This window comes from Pristiophorus japonicus, chromosome 10 (assembly GCF_044704955.1).
Source record: "Pristiophorus japonicus isolate sPriJap1 chromosome 10, sPriJap1.hap1, whole genome shotgun sequence".
NCBI lineage: Eukaryota > Metazoa > Chordata > Chondrichthyes > Pristiophoridae > Pristiophorus > Pristiophorus japonicus.
The window spans coordinates 137,436,068-137,453,772 of NC_091986.1; the positions used below are offsets into that span (position 1 = coordinate 137,436,068).

General features: G+C 44.8%; 1 protein-coding gene across 5 annotated transcripts in view; it reads left to right on the forward strand.

Moving 5' to 3' along the window:
- nck2b (NCK adaptor protein 2b) overlaps positions 1-17,705 on the forward strand; it is a 156,987-nt gene that overhangs the window by 90,255 nt on the left and 49,027 nt on the right. The window contains exon 3 of one of the 5 annotated variants that reach the window (XM_070892113.1): positions 2,876-3,018. The exons of the other annotated variants lie outside the window; for them this stretch is intronic. The gene's annotated coding sequence lies outside the window, so the exon portion shown is untranslated. The remainder of the gene's footprint in view (positions 1-2,875; positions 3,019-17,705) is intronic. 5 annotated transcript variants of the gene reach the window in all.

Here is a 17,705-nt window from a genome sequence, read left to right on the forward strand (position 1 = left end):
GGCCATTATATCAGCGATGTAAGTGATTAGGAACGATAAGTAAACGTTGGTGCTTGCCATGCTGCTGTACAGACCATTTCTGTTGAGGTTCCATATGGGGCAACATGTTTTGGATGAGAGGATGCTCAAATTGCAGTATTATTAAAATAATTCTACTTTAATCGAGGAACTGTTGGGTTTTTCTAGCTTTAGCAATTGACATCAGTGCAATACTACTGGGAAAATTTACAACAGGTCCTTGTATTCTTTATTTTGTTGTTCTGAGATTTGGGTTTGCTAATTATATAGAACTACATAGAATTTTACAGCACAGAATTAACTGAGGCAAAGTGACAAAGCTTGTAACAATAATCAAGTTGCATTAAAAAAAATGCATTTTTATCCAAGCACATGATGGGGAACAAGTCAGTGTTAACTATATATGATAAACCTGCCAATTGTTCTTTTAAATCATCATCTTCCCCGACTAAATGGCCTATATTTGAGATTAATATATATTTGCTAGATTATTGTTAACTAATATTTCCATTCATGACAATTCATAAATGTAACAGTTGTATTAAAACTTGTGATGAATATAGTTACTTCTTGAAAGCCAATTTTACATATGTCCCAAGTGATTAAGCCATAGATTGGCTTTGGTGCTTCACTACGTTTCTGTGAAGAACGCAATGTATTATAACAGATTAAGAAGAAACTTTACTAATGAAGGAGATAAGTGTACCATGAATTAATGCAATAGATAACTTGGCTATTAATTTAATCCAATTAACTGAGTTCACTGCCTTTGTGATCCAGTAATAATAACATGCAGCCAAAGTTTGGGATTCTCATTAGAGCACATATGATGCATCCAGAGTAAGCCACCATTTAATTACAAGAAAGTTTTACTTCACTTTTAGACTACTTGAAAGCTAGATTTGCTTATTTTCTTTTGCTTGCAAACTAAAGACTTGCAACCCAAATGCCCTGAGGTGCTTTGGATCCAAGTGCAGGGGCAACTGTTCTGAGAGCTCTGTCTAGGGTTCGATCAGGTTGTTTCTTGAGGTCGAGGACGGTTCATAGGGTTTTTTGTATAAAGCGAGTAGGTGTGTTTTTCTCTCTGTCCTCAGGGATGCTGCTGATGCAGATGTTGTTGTGATGTTCTCGATCGTTGAAGTAATTAAATTTTGCAGCCACCTCCTGGTTTCTCTTTCACAGCTGGGTCATTTGACAACTGATTCCCACAAAAGAAATCGGCTTAGTTTGCGCAAGAATTAAGGAACAACTGCGCTTCCACGGCTTTCATTGTCAATTCATGCTGACATTTCCCTATCATTATTAGGGAGGCACATTATAGGTTAATGTTCCCTGTTGAACTGATAATAGTGAGTTCTTATTCCCCTTTCAACATCCCCTCGCCAAAGGGTGCCCCTTCCTTGCTGCAAAACAAAGACAGAGGAAATGTAGTGCCCAGTCCTTGGAACAACCAGCATAGTGCCTCAGGCCCAGATTACAACTTTCCCTCAGAGCCCTTACATAGGCGTCACAAGAACTGTGACCTCACCTTTTAGTGCTATGTGCTTGCTAGTTTGCTTACAGCCAGTGCTCTGAGCCCAGGTAAGATAGTTTCCACTGCTCTGTAGACTGGTATTTACTAGTTGAAGATAATAAACGTAAGTTGGCAGTCCATCAGCCTCTTTGAAGACTATTAGCACATCTCTGCACTCCTGCCAAACTAGACCAAACAAAAGAGAAAGCTGAAGTAGTTTTGATGACTTCCCCTGCTCAGCACTCAAAGGATTCCTCACCGGAACTGCAGCCTTGTGCAATGGAGAGGCATGGATACGGAAGGGGCAGGGAATCGACCATTAATATGCAATCCTGGGATCATTCAATACATGCTTTTACTTGCAAAAGCACACTAGCAAATCGGCAGAGTGGAGGGGAATCCCTGTGTGACCACCAAGGGCAATCCTCCATCCCCACCCCGCCACAACCTCATTGTACCCTATATGGATCTGCAGCCAATCCCTCGGGACCCTGCCAAACAGAGTCACATTAATCCTCAATATGGCTGATGTAAAAATAATGGGCCCAAATTTGGCACCTCCGAGTCTCCCACCGACATTGTAGAGCAGAAGCAGCGGCAAAAAAAATACTTGCAATTATGGCCGATTCACGGGCCGTCTGTCGAGGTGGCGTGGCACAGAACACAGAGAGGGGGGGGGCGGAGCCAGGTCCGTGCTGGCCGCACAGAGCTGGGGGGTGGTGGGACGGGGCCTGATCGGATTGCCTGTGAGAGTGCCGACAGCACACGCATGCGCGTTGCAGCGTTCGCGCATGCTCAGTGGGGCAATAACATTGGCAATCGGCCATTTTTAAAGGGAGAACCTCTCCCTTAGTTTTGGATGCCTGCTTGATGTTTTGAAACCTATAGGAGTGCTGTTTGGAGTACTCTGCAAGAAGTCAGCTGCTAAACCTCCACAAGGAGTGCTGCATAGGTGAGAATCATTCATTGCTGCAAGCAAAATAAGGACTTTGTGTTTTGAAAAATCACTGAGTGTCAATTCAATAGAGCAACACCGTGCCCCAAGAACGAAGAATTTCATGCATCAAGAAGCGGAGGTGCTAGTGAATGTAATCGAGGAAAGATGGCAGGAGCTGGATACGAGCAACAGAGGTCGCACAAAAGTGCCACCCAAAGAAATTAATAAACGCTGGAACAAACTTGCAGAAGATTACTGTGCAGTGGTGAATACCACGAGAAATGGAAGGCAGTGTAAAAAGCAGTTAGTGTAAGTAATATTTTCATTTGTCAATGGAATTGCATCTGTATATGTCCCACCCAGCAGAAAGACACCCTCTCTAACAAGTTATGTTTTCATCTTTGCAGAAGAAATTGGCCCACAACAAAAGGGAAAGAACTTGAACAGAAGGAGGTCCGCCAAATCTGCACCCACTGACATCCTTGGAACGGAGGGTCGCTGCTTTGATGGGTCCTAGCTGCACAAGCTGGGCCCACACGCGAGGAAGAGGGTAAGTACTGAAAATTACTCGTGGCCCTTGAAATCAACCTGCTGCCTGGCCTACTACGTGTGAGCCTACTCATGCCATCCATCCTGCCCCCTCCTCTGCTTTGACTGTTCTTCTGTATCTTCAGGATTGGCATCAGGTTCTGCAAAATATAACAGAAGATTCAGACGCGGGCGAGCCAGACCAACTTTGTAGGGGGGAGGGGGTGGTCAAGGAGAGGTGTGTAGGGGAGAATCTTGAACTTGCGTTGCCGAGCACTTCCATGATTTTTGATTCGTCATTCCGTAGTTTGAGTGCGGCTCAGTCCCTGCACAGTGCTTTAGGGTCTGGTTCAACATTCCGTGGTTTCAGCTCGTCCCAGTCCCTACATAGTGGTTTAAGTTTTGGTCCGACATTGGATACTTTCAAAAGTCCAGAGGTTGCGGGTTCCAGTGCTGCTGGAATGCAGTATGGATCATTCAGTGACCCAGTATCGCAGCCTGCGCCTCTCAGTGCTGCTGGAATGCAGTATGGAACACTTAGTGCCCCACCGTCCCAGCCTGCGACTCCCAGTACTGGTGGAATGCAGCCTGTAACACCCATGGCCACACCGTCCCAGCCTACGTCTCACACTGGAGGGATTCCATTAGACAGACCCAAGGTGAGGCCAAGGAGAACTGTACCACACTGTCCTGAGATGGAGGGTGCAACAGATGTGGCTCAGGTGATGACATTGGGTGTGGAGACCAATGAGCTTACCCGATCACTCGTGAACACCGTCAGTGGGGTGGGTGATGAGTTAACGACACTGACAGCAAAAATAGCAATGATGTCATGGGACATGAGGGAGGAAATTTCAGAGGCAGAGGGAACGACGGCACAGGCCATCAGGGAGGAAATTTCAGAGGCAGCAGGAACTACGGCACAGGCAATCCGGGACGTAGCTGCTGCAATAAGGGAACACAGCCAGACCAATCCACTGCCACTCCCATTGCAATCCCTGCACTAGTCTCTGTAGAGACCCAAGCTGTAACCACCACCACCACACCCATGAAGCAGTGCACATTCACCGAGATGTGGATCTAAGATGGGTGCAGCCTTTCTTTGCTGCTGCTGTTTTTGTTGTTGATTTTATTCTTGTGACTGTTATCAAATGTAAATTGTTTTGTAAGTGATGTAACTTTACAAGACTAAAGTGATCAAGTTTTTAAGTGATCTTACAGTGTAAGTTTTTTCTAATGGAAATTATTTTGTAACTTTACAACTTATAAGTGATCTTAGGGTTTTTAAGTGATCTTAGAGTGTAAATGTTCACATTTTGTAAGTTATTTAATTTCACACCTAAAAAGTGATCTTGTAGTTTGTGATTTTAGAGTGTAAGATTTTTCACATTGAAATTGTTTTGTAACTTTTGTAACTTTACAAGTTTATAAGTGATCTTAAAGTTTTTATGTGATCTTAAAGAGTCATATTAAAGTACAGTTTCATAAAAAAAATATTTTATTACACTAAAGTGAAGTACATTCTAAAATTTTCAATAAAATATTTTTTACATTGAAACTGAATCATGTTCCATTAACACAACACAACATTTAGGAACAGCTGCAAAAAATAAACATGTCAGAGCGGAACAGTTGCCGGTGAGCCCTCCGGCATCAGTAAAGCGATCATGGATGAGCTGCTGGCGCAAGGCTCGAGCAATCGTTCAAGGAGCACGATGGTCCACCCTCCTCCGATGTCGTGCTCCGGCCTCGGGCACTTGCATGGTCTCCTGATGCTCGTCATCATCTTCCTCCTACTCATCACCTGCATCTTCCACATCATTATCATCAAGCACTCTCACCGCAGGTAGGTCGTTGTCTTCCACTATCAGCTGCTGCTGCCTCATGATGGCTAAGTTATGCAGCATGCAGCACACAACAGTGAAGTGACCGACCCTCTCGGGAAAATTGCAAGTTGCCTCCTGAATGGTCCAGGCATTGGAATCGCTGTTTCAAGATGCCAATGGTTCTCTCTATGATGCTGCGTGTCTTAATGTGCGACATGTTGTATTGATGGTCAGCTTCCATCCAGGTTACGCGTAGAGGTGTTATGAGCCAGATGGCAAGGCCGTACCCTTTGTTTCCCAGTAGCCAGCTCTGCCCTTCTGGCTGCTGCTCAAACATGTCAGATATAGTGCTGCCACGTAGGATGAATGCATCATGGATGCTGCCAGGATATCTTGCATCGACTGACATGATGCGTTGCATGTTGTCACACACGAACTGCACATTAATGGAGTGGGAACCTTTTCTATTCCTGAACTGCTCGGCATCCTCCACAGGTGTTCGCAAGGCGATGTGGGTACAATCAATGCAGTCCTGTACCTTTGGGAAGCCAGCAATCCTGCAGAAGCCCACAACCCTATCACGCATTGCTTGTGCGGTCATTGGGAACTTGATGAAGTCATTCCTCCACACATACAGTGCAGCCGTGACCTGGCGAATGGAGACCTGTATTGCATGTTGAGAGATGGCGAACACATCTCCAGTTGTACCTTGAAACTATCCTGAGGCATAGAAGGAAAGTGCAGCTGTAACCTTCTTCAACAGACAAGGCAGTGTACCTGCTGCTTCTCGGCTGCAACTGTGGTCTCACCAACTCACAACTTCTCTGCGGAAACGCAGCCTTCTGACACAATCTGCCTCACTCAGGTCAAGGTAGGAACGCCTGACTCAATCTCCGAGATGTGTAACGCCTCCTGCCCAGCAGCCTACGGGCTCTAATGTTCCTTATGCGATGAGCTCTAATCAATTCGCTCCTACGTAGCACAGTGACGCATAACTATTGAATAATCCGCGGCATTAAGATTGATGCATCCATCCTTAAACGAAAATTAAAACTTTCAAAGGTTAAAGGAGGTGCAAAATGTCACTCCCCAAACAAGGTAAGAAACCTAAAGGTCTTTTATTCTCTTCCCCCTCCCCCCTTCAGTCATGTGACTTCTCTCTCCCTCCTCGTCAGCACCCCCCCACCCCCCCCCAAGCCTGCAGAGTTCAGCCTTCTCCCTCTCGCCCACCCACCACCGCTCTTCGGAGTCCCCGGAGTCGTGGCGTGGAGGCTGAAGGGTTGGGCGGAGCAACAGGCCAGCGCAGAAAGCACTGCCGGCACCTACACGCATGCTCAGTGAGAGCTGCGCGCATGCTCCTGCCTTCCCAGCGCGTCCTGTGGACTGTGAGCAGGACCCGATGCTCCTAGGCCGAAGGGAGGCCCAATCTTGCCGCACCCTATCCCCGACCGAGTGGACTCCCGCACCGGCTGGCCGGCCCACTGAGTTCCCGGGCAGGTAGGACTTCGCTTTCACTTTTTATTTAGTGGCTGTGTTTGTGTGGCTGTGCTTGAGACTTTTGATTGCGGGGAGGGAAGGAGAGTTTTGCGGGGGGTGGGGGGAGAGATGAGACTTCCAGACCCTCGAGCTGTGATTCTTCTGGTCGCTCGGCATCCCCCCCCCCCCCCCCCGGTCCAGCGGTTGTGACATCTTCAGTGCGCGTCTTCCCTCTCCTATCCCAGGCCAAATGGCCTCCCGCACAGGCCGGCCCGCTGCATTTCCCGGGCAGACTTTAAAGATAAGGTAGGATTTACTTTTTTAATTGTTTGAGCTTTTCCTTAATGTTTGGTGCTTGGTTGTTGAAGTCCTCTCCCGATCCCGTCCCTACCCTATCCCTACCCTAATGTCTACCAATTGTGCGCTGCTTTTTCATCACTGCCCGCAAAGTTTTTCAGAGCTCACCACATACGCTCACCTAAGTCGATTTGGAGTACGATTTTGCTGGCCAAAGTGGCATAAATGTCCAAAACTGTCGTAAGTGTCTGGGAACGTCCCCTTTTGGAGAAAAAAAAAACTGACCTAAAAAAAAATCGGACCTAACTGACTTACTCTGGAGCAAATTTCTGTGGGAAAATGGCATTTTTTAACTTGCGCCAGAAAAAACAACTTACTCCAAAAAAATTGATGCAAGTCATGGCCAGGATTGGACCCAATGGCCCCAAGTTTCCACATGTTTTGCTCCTGATTTTTAGAAACAACTGGTGTAGAACGGAGTATCTTAGAAATCGGAATTCTCCACATTTAGTTTGCTCCAGTTCTAGTCAGGTAGAACAGTTTCACTTTGGAACAGAATTTTTTTTTTCAAAAGGGGGCGTGTCCGGCCATTTACGCCTGATTTCAAAGTTTCGTCAGTGAAAACTTACTCCAAACTAACTTAGAATGGAGTAAGTGAAGATTTTTGTACGCTTGAAAAAACCTTCTCTACACTTTAGAAAATCAGGCGTAGGTTACAAATTAGGCGTAGGGAACGAGGTGGGGGGGAGGGGGGGGGGAAGGGAAGTCATTAAATTCTACAATCAATCCTTAGTTATACTTATACAAATATTATACAAATAAATCCAACCTGAATAAAAATTTATAAGCAAAGAAAAGATTAAATAAACCATGTTCCTACCTGTGTGAAAGTGCTTCAGGCAGGCCTTTCATGTTGGAGACAGGCAGCGGTGTGGCGTCAGTGTCTCGACGGCAGCGGCAGCAAGCTTCGAGCTGAGCTGCAGTGCTTGAGGCAGGCCTTCATTCTCTTCGTGGCTGGCCGCAAAGAAGCAGCACCGGACGGACCCTCGGCCATTCGGCCATGAGATATCAGTGGCGTCAGTGACTGGCCGGCAGCCGAAGAATCAGCGGACCGATGTGAGGCCATTCGGCCATGAGATAGCAGCAGCGTCAGTGGCTGGCTGGCAGCCGAAGAATCAACGCAGGACACACGCAGGTCATTAAGGTTCTTGAGGCCATTCGGCCACGCTTTAGGGGCGGCGTCAGTGGCTGACCAGCAGCCAAAGAATCAGCAGCGGACAGACGTGAGGCCATTCGGCCATAGGATATCAGCGGCGTCAGTGGCTGGCCGGCAGCCGAAGATACAGCAGCAGCCTTCGAGCTGTGAGGGGGACTGAGGCCATTTGGACAGGGAGAGGCAGCCATATCGACAGTTTTATATTTAAATTTTGCAGAATGGATGCTGCATTGTCAACACCATGTATTATTGCAAAGTTGAATTGGCACTCTTATTTCTCCAAACACAGTCCTTAATTTGCATGCACCAATGCAGCACCGGCTCTGCAAGTTTAGCAGTGAAAAGCTGAACTCACTGATTTCAGCAGGTGATTTATTCAGCAGTGCTGCTAAAAGCACTCCCTCACACACAGAAATATCAAAAAAAATTAAATTACAAGCCTTTGCAGGGGTCCAAGAAACAAATCTTCACTTTTTCTGCAGTATTTTTAAAAATGGCCGAGTGCCAATGCTTGTGTGAGACTGCGCGTGCGCGCACGCGCAGGGTTGCCGGCACCACGAAGGCTAATTTAAACTGTACCCGCCCCCTGCTACTTAGAAAATCGGTGCGAGTGTTAGGCTCCGCCCCCCGCTGCGAAGAGCGCGCCGTGCCAAGCAGACATCGAGCTCCAAGGAGCTCGAGAATATCGGACTTTTTTTTTTAGACGCAGTTTTCGGCGTGAAAAACAGGCGCCCAGCTCGGAGGTGCGCCGTTTTCGCCGCGGCACGAAACTTGGGGCCAATATCCCTAAATGTCAGAATTAAAAGGATTTTTTAACTTGCCAAAAAATTGGCCAGATGTGGCTTTTCTGCAAGAACGCTACCATAACCTGTTTGAGCATGTAAACCTCAGCTGAGTTTGGATGAGAAAATGTGAGCTTCCACATTCTATTCCAATTATTATGAACTTTGTATCATGGAATGTAGTCTCTATCAGACCATGTCACAAAAGTGAGTTTAAACTTCTTGAAGAAAATAAGAGATTTTTCTATGACCTCTACTAGTCATTGTAGTTTTGTGGAGTCTCTAATTGGATTGATTAGATTTTCGCTCCAGTCAGTGAAAAACATATTTTTGTAGTCCAATTAATTTTATTCTATCTACCTAATGGTTCAGAACTCTTTGGCATGCATTGGAAAGAGTTCCTCAGAATCAAGTTGGTGTGTAATGTGGGAAAATGTGAGGTTATCCGCTTTGGCAGAAATAATAGAAAAGCAAATTATAATTTAAATGGAGAAAAATTGCAAAGTGCTGCAGAACAGAGGGACCTGGGGGTCCTTGTGCATGAAACACAAAAAGTCAGTATGCAGGTACAGCAAGTAATCAGGAAGGCAAATGGAATATTGGCCTTTATTGCAACGGGGCTAGAGTATAAAAGCAGGGAAGTCCTGCTATAAATGTACAGGGTATTGGTGAGGCCACACCTAGAGTACTGCATTCAGTTTTGGTCTCCGTATTTAAGGAAGGATATGCTTGCATTAGAGGCTGTTCAGAGAAGGTTCACTAGGTTGATTCTGGAGATGAGGGGATTGACTTATGAAGATGGGTTGAGTAGGTTGGGCCTTTACACATTGGAGTTAAGAAAAATGAGGTGTGATCTTATTGAAACATATAAGATAATGAGGGAGCTTGACGAGGTGGATGCAAAGAGGATATTTCCATTCATAGGGAAACTAAAACTGGGGGACATTGTCTCAGAATAAGGGGCCGCCCATTGTTCACCCTTGGCTCCAGGGTGACCAAGGCTGGGAACTCAACATCCAAGGGTATTCAACATTCAGGAAGGATAGACAGAAAGGAAAAGGAGGTGGGTTGGCGTTGCTAGTTAAAGAGGAAATTAACGCAATAGTAAGTAAGGACATTAGCTTGAATGATGTGGAATCTGTATGGGTGGAGCTGCGGAATACCAAAGGGCAGAAAACACTAGTGGGAGTTGTGAACAGACCACCAAACAGTAGTAGTGAGGTTGGGGACAGTATCAAACAAGAAATTAGGGATGCATGCAATTAAGGTACAGCAGTTATCATGGGCGACTTTAATCTACATATAGATTGGGCTAACTAAACTGGTAGCAATACGATGGAGGAGGATTTCCTGGAGTGTATTAGGGATAGTTTTCTGGACCAATATGTCGAGGAACCAACTAGAGGGCTGGCCATTCTAGACTGGGTGATGTGAATTGAGAAAGGGCTAATTAGCAATCTTGTTGTGCGAGGCCCCTTGGGGAAGAGTGATCATAATATGGTAGAATTCTTTATTAAGATGGAGAGTGACACAGTTAATTCAGAAACTAGGGTCCTGAACTTGAGGAAAGGTAACTTCGATGGTATGAGACGTGAATTGGCTAGAATAGACTGGCAAATGATACTTAGAGGGTTGACGGTTCATAGGCAATGGCAAACATTTAAAGATCACATGGATGAACTTCAACAATTATGCATCCCTGTCTGGAGTAAAATTAAAACGGGGAAGGTGGCTCAACCGTGGCTAACAAGGGAAATGAAGGATCGTGTTAAATCCAAGGAAGAGGCATATAAATTGGCCAGAAAAAGCAGCAAACCTGAGGACTGGGAGAAATTTAGAATTCAGCAGAGGAGGACAAAGGGTTTAATTAGGAGGGGGGGAAATAGAGTATGAGGGGAAGCTTGCCGGGAACATAAAAACTGACGGCAAAAGCTTCTATAGATATGTGAAGACAAACGTAGGTTCCTTGCAGTCAGATTCAGGTGAATTTATAATGGTGAACAAAGAAATGGCAGACCAGTTGAACAAACATTTTGGTTCTGTCTTCACAAAGGAAGACAGAAATAACCTTCCGGAAGTACTAGGGGACCGAGGGTCTAGTGAGAAGGAGGAACTGAAGGAAATCCTTATTAGGCGGGAAATTGTGTTAGGGAAATAGATGGGATTAAAGGCCGATAAATCCCCGGGGCCTGATGATCTGCATCCCAGAATACTTAAGGAAGTGACCCTAGAAATAGTGGATGCATTGGTGATCATTTTCCAACAGTCTATCGACTCTGGATCAGTTCCTATGGACTGGGGGGTAGCTAATGTAACACCACTTTTTAAAAAAGGAGGGAGAGAGAAAACGGGGAATTATAGACCAGTTTGCCTGACATCAGTAGTGGGGAAAATGTTGGAATCAATGATTAAAGATGAAATAACAGCGCATTTCGAAAGCAGTGACAGGATCGGTCCAAGTCAACATGGATTTATGAAAGGGAAATCATGCTTGACAAATCTTCTAGAATTTTTTGAGGATGTAACTCGTAGAGTGGACAAGGGAGAACCAGTGGATGTGGTGTTTTTGGGCTTTCAAAAGGCTTTTGACAAGGTCCCACACAAGAGATTGGTATGCAAAATCAAAGCACATGGTATTGGGTGTAATGTACTGACGTGGATAGAGACCTGGTTGGCAGACAGGAAGCAGAGAGTCGGGATAAACGGGTCCTTTTCAGAATGGCAGGCAGTGACTAGTGGGGTGCCGCAGGGCTCAGTGCTGGGACCCCAGCTATTTACAATATACATTAATGATTTGGATGAAGGAATTGCGTAATATCCAAGTTTGCAGATGACACTAAGCTGGGTGGCGGTGTGAGTTGTGAGGAGGACGCTAAGAGGCTGCAGGTTGACTTGGACAGGTTAGGTGAGTGGACAAATGCATGGCAGATGCAGTATAATGTGGATAACTGTGAGGTTATCCACTTTGGGGACAAAAACACAAAGGCAGAATATTATCTGAATGGCGGCAGATTAGGAAAAGGGGAGGTGCAACGAGACCTGGGTGTCATGGTACATCAGTCATTGAAAGTTGGCATGCAAGTACAGCAGGCGGTAAAGAATGCAAATGGTATGTTGGCCTTCATAGCTTGGGGTTTCGAGTATAAGAGCAGGGAGGTCTTACTGCAGTTGTACGGGGCCTTAGTGAGGCCTCACCTGGAATATTGTGTTCAGTTTTGGGTCTCCTAATCTGAGGAAGGACGTTCTTGCTATTGAGGTGTGCAGCGAAGGTTCACCAGACTGATTCCCGGGATGGCTGGACTGACCTATGAGGAAAGATTGGATCGACTGGACCTTTATTCACTGGAGTTTAGAAGGATGAGAGAGATCTCATAGAAATATATAAAATTCTGACGGGACTGGACAGGTTAGATGCAGGAAGAATGTTCCCAATGTTGGGGAAGCCCAGAACCAGGGGACACAGTTTAAGGATAAGGGGTAAGCCATTTAGGACTGAGTTGAGGAGAATCTTCTTCACTCAGAGTTGTGAACCTGTGGAATTCCCTACCGCAGAGAGTTGTAGATGTCAGTTTATTGGATATATTCAAAAGAGAGTTAGATATGGCCCTTATGGCGAAAGGGATCAAGGGGTATGGGGAGAAGGCAGGAAAGGGGTACTGAGGTGAGTGATCAGCCATGATCTTATTGAATGGTGGTGCAGGCTCAAAGGGCCGAATGGCCTTCACCTGCACCTATTTTCTATGTTTCTGTGTAAAACTGAGATGAGGAGGAATTTCTTCTATTTGAGGGTTGTAACTGTGTGGGATTCTCTGCCCTAGAGAGCTATGGAGGCTGGGTCATTGAATATATTTAAGGTGGCGATAGACAGATTTTTTGAGCGATAAGGGAGTAAAGGGTTATGAGGTGCGGGCATGGAAGTGGAGCTGAGTCCATGATCAGATCAGTTGTGATCTTATTGAATGGCGGAGCAGGCTCGAGGGGCCAAATGGCCTACTCCTGCTCCTATTTATTATGTTCTTATGAGGTGGATTTGTCATAACAGAAGGCATTAATTGCCAGCAGGTAGAGCTCTGACCTATGCTACTAATTGCTTAGTATCCACAAGTGAGTGTCAGCTTCGAGGTGGGTGCATGTTAATTGTAGGTCATTAGTTGGTGATGAGTAAATCTGGTAAGTAGCATTGAACCTGGACCACTGGAACATAATGATTGCTGGTAAGTCATACACTTCTCTATGTTGGAGCTTCCACACTGAAAACAGATGTTTGTTGTATAGCAGATGAGGTAACTTAAACCTTCGGTAACAGCTGCTGAAAAAAGTTATCTATCTGCCAGGAATTAGAATATACACTCATGTCCAAGGCGCGATGCTCATTAAGGTTCAAGAGAGAGAAGCTGTTCAACTCCCAAGTGGTGAAACTAACTTTCAATGGTGTTTGATGTATGTCCATGCTGTGGTCAGAAGAATGGAGGCAGTGTGCTGATGGTGAATTATGCAGCTCTGCATTCTGCTTTTGAGGAACTCCTGTTTTATGCTGCTTGCTTAGCAAAGGCTCAAACCTCCTTCAGATGTGGAGGGAGAAGACATAAGTAGGGTCTTTTCACGGTTGAGCTAGCTCCAAGATTACATGCTTAGTGATAGAAGTTTGGAACCAAGTCAACCTTCTGTAGTAGACTCTGTAATCTGATAACCTGAGCGATGCAGATTCATAGCACTCCAGAGCATTTGTGATTTATCAACCAGCCTGCTCACTGATGGAAGTTGTGACTGGAGGCTGGGATTTTTTCCACATTTATACAGATGACCTTTAAACCAATGCCATAAGTGGTTTTGGCTGGGCAAGCAGCAGAGGCCTAGTTATGCTTGGATGTCAGTGCTGCGTATATTCAAGGCTGAGATAGATAGATTCTTTGGACTCTAGGAATCGAGGGATATGAGGATCGGGCAAAAAAGTGGAGTTGTGATCAAAAATCAGCCATGATATTGAAGGGCTGGGGGAAGGCGAGGGAATGTGTACTCCATATCGGGCAAATGGAATCTAATCGCGCAGTAGCTTGACGAGGAGACTCTTGTATGGTCATGGGTTTCTGACCGAGCTTGTGTTTTTTATAAAATCAGATCTCTCTCTGGTATTCTTGAACAGCCTTTGTTCCCTACATACAGTAATGCTTTGTGTTTGTATAAGTTTCTAAGTATAGAACAGTGTAATTTCTGATCGTCCATGCTGGTCCTTGGCAAGCCCTGCAGCACTGACACCACAGTATTCTACAGGAAGTTGCGATAGGATATCTGAATGGGACTTGCAGAAACTGCTAAGTACTTTTAAGCTTGAGTTACAACTGCAGTTTGCACATTTTAGAAATACTTTGAATTAATGTTTTGGGATTTCTGAAAAAAGGTGATCTTTTTTGGTTAGCAAAAATACAGATCAACCATGATGAAATTACGACCTCTGACTTGCATAGTAGCCAAATGTATATAATAAATAGTGGAGAGAAATCGCCTTTGAAAACATCATCAGATTAACAATTAAACATAAATCTCCTTGCCTCCTGCAAAACCATACATCGCAATAGCAGGTCCTTGGGTTTATTTGAACCTCCTGAGTTCTTCCCTCAGCTCCACAGTCACAAGGTGACTGCTGTGAAGTATCCCACTCATTCCTATTTCATGTTTCGCACTCCCTCAGATAACCCTGAACTTTTGATGTATTTCTGTATTTCCTACATTACAACAGTGACTACACATCAAAGTACTTATTAATTGGTTGTAAAGCGCTTTGGGACGTCCTGAGGTCATGAAAGGAACTATGGAAATGCAAGCCTGTCTGTCTTTTATTAATATAAATCAGTCATTCTAGATTCATATTATCCAAAATTGCATTCTCGGACTCGACTCCTGATGGTGTCATTTTTTTTAAAGTTAGAAACCAAGATGATGGGCAAAAGTCCATAGTGTAGTACATCATCAAAGTTGAAAGGAATAAAATGATAGTAATGATGCCAACAGTCTGGTTCAACCTGAGACAATGGCGAGAGAGGGGGTGGAATCAGTGGCAAGGATATGGAGTTTGTGATGAGGGCCACGATGTTTAACTGGAAGAAATTGCAGATCAACCATGATTGGATGTCAAGACAAGTAGTCTGAGAGCATAGAGACAGTTGAAGGGTCGAGAGAGCTACAGCTAGGTACTGTCAGCAACACATGGAAGCTGCCCCCATGTCTTCAGATGATGTCACCAAGGATGAGTTTGTATAGGATGCATGTCTTATTGTTAGTGCTCTGCATTGTCGGATTAATTTCTGGAAAAAAAAATCCCTGAAATGTTCTTGGTTCATTTTGGACCTTTTCAAAACTAAAAAATGGGGGCGAGGGGGAGGGGGGGGCGGGGAAGAGAGAGAGGAAATAAGGTTTGAAAAAAGATTGGAGGAAGTTGAAAAATGTTACATGCATGCCATCAGTATTGATTTTCTGAGCATTCTCTGCATGTGTAAAGTATTACACTTAGATTCAACGTAATTAAAATGATGAACAGGAAAATAAAGCATGTTTTTTTTAAAGGAAATCGGAAGCAAGATTTGAGGCTTAAATCCAAATAAAACAAAAGGAAAAATTAAGGACAATGACAAGCTAAAAAAGGCTGAAAACTGAGCGGGGGAACGGGTATAGTAATTTTGGGTGGGAGGAGGAGAAAATCAGCCTGTTTTAACTTGAAAGCATTGAGCTCTTTTCAGTGTTTAAAATGCAAACTTGCTATATTGGCAATTTTAAATTGAAAACGAAGTTACCGCTGTCATATCGACAAAATCTGAGACCATTCTGGTTTTTTGCCTAATACTCAAATGTGGTTGAGGTAGAAGTGAGAACTCAGCAATTGTTTAATTACCGATTTATAGTGGCGTGACGATTTCTGTATTTCTTTACTTTTGAAGTTGTTTTAGGATAGACTGCTTGTTGCTGGTCTGTTATATGAAAGGCTGTGGTGCAAGTAAGGCATTTTTAATAATGGTGCCAACAGAGTTACACTGACTGTGACCTGGTTCTCCAGTTTCTTTCAAAACTCTCAGCCCAATGTGCCCACTTATGTGCCTGTATATCTGCAGTGCGACTCCAGCATTCTGAGGTAACTGGAATGTCTATTGTATGACACAACTCTGGCAACTGTGCTGTCACTATCCCTTTAATATGATGTGCCTTTCTTTTAACACACTGTTTCTTGTGCAGCACCTCATCAAATGCCAGCTCCAGCTATTATTCTGAACCCAGCATAGCATTTGGGTGGTGATTTTGCAAATTTAAGGTCTTGCCTTGGATATTATCTCATCATCATCATAGGCAGTCCCTTGAAATCGAGGAAGACTTGCTTCCACTCTAAAAATGAGTTCTTGGGTGACTGAACAGTCCAATACGGGGATTACCGTCTCTGTTACAGGTGGGACAGACAGTCGTTGAAGGAAAGGGTGGGTGGGACTGGTTTGCCACACGCTCCTTCCGTTGCTTATGCTTCCTTTCTGCATGCTCTAGGCGATAAGACTCGAGGTGCTCAGCGCCCTCCCGGGTGCGCTTCCTCCACTAAGGGCGGTCTTTGGCCAGGGACTCCCAGATGTTGGTGGGGATGTTGCATTTTATCAAGGAGGCTTTGAGGGTGTCCTTGAAACTCTTCCTCTGCCCACCTTGGGCTCGCTTGCCGTGTAGGAGTTCCAAGTAGAGTGCTTGTTTTGGGAGTCTTGTCAGGCATGTGAGCAATTTGGTCCATTCTGGTCGAGTGTGGTCAGTGCTTCGATGCTGGGGAAGTTGGCCTGATCGAGGATGCTAACGTTGGTGTGTCTGTCCTCCCAGGGGATTTGCAGGATCTTGCGGAGACATCGTTGGTGATTTGAGGTGTCTACTGTATATGGTCCACGTCTCTAAGCCATACAGGAGGACGGGTGTCACTACAGCCCTGTAGACCATGAGCTTGGTGACAGATTTGAGGGCCTGATCTTCGAACACTCTTTTCCTCAGGTGGCCGAAGGCTGCGCTGGCGTACTGGAGGCGGTGTTGAATCTCGTTGTCGATGTCTGCCCTTGTTGATAATAGGCTCCCAAGGTATGGAAAGTGGTCCACATTGTCCAGGACCGCGCCGTGGATCTTGATGACTGGGCGGGGGGCCGGGGCGCTGGTGCTGTGTGGCGGGGTCAGGCTGGTGGAGGACCTTTGTCTTACGGACGTTTAGTGTAAGGCCCATGCTTTCGTATGCCTCAGTGAAGATGTTGACTGTGACTTGGAGTTCAGTCTCTGAATGTGCGCAGACACATGCGTCGTCCGCGTACTGTAGTTCGACGATCGAGGTTGGGACGGATATTATGGAGAGTATTAATCACTCCTGTAATCAGTCTAGGCGCTGGCTTTGTCGCTGGATATCTCTCCACAGCGTAACCCAGTGATATAAAGATCGTATCTCCTTTTGATCTGAACTGAATATTCATATCTTCTGTGCATGTGCTTCTTCAGTCTTTTAGAAGATGGACTGAAAAAACAGTTGGTTAGATGAGACCAGATACAAATCGTTCAGCTGTTTTATTTCACAGCAAGTACAGTTATGATCAGACTTGGTTAATACAATCTGTACAATTTAGCATTGTGTAATGATACAAAATAATGAAAACTCCTTGCTTCTCAGTGGGTTGTCTTACTTGATTTAAACAAAATAACTACTAATTAACCACTTATATTCTCCTTCTGGGCTTGGTCAGAGCTTGTCACAGCTTTTTGTTTTAAAACCTTGACCAACTTCACAACCAGTTCTGGATCTCATTGTCTGCCTGTGTGTGTCTCTTTTTTTTCTCCCTCTGTTCATAGTCCGAAAGAACCAGAAACTTCCCAAGATGGTGGGTATGGGTGTTTATCAATTGCTGACACAGGCTGATGAATTACTTAAGTCTATGAGAAAACCATGCATCAAAGTTTACATCATTACCATTTTAACCATATGTGGTTTAGTGCCTTTTTAAAAATTGTGTGTAGTAGTTTACTTTAAAAACTTAATTTAAAGGTAGTTTTTATGCTCCAAGTCCTATCTATGCAGAAATTATCAAAAAATCCTGAAATGTGACCTAAGAACACAAAAAAT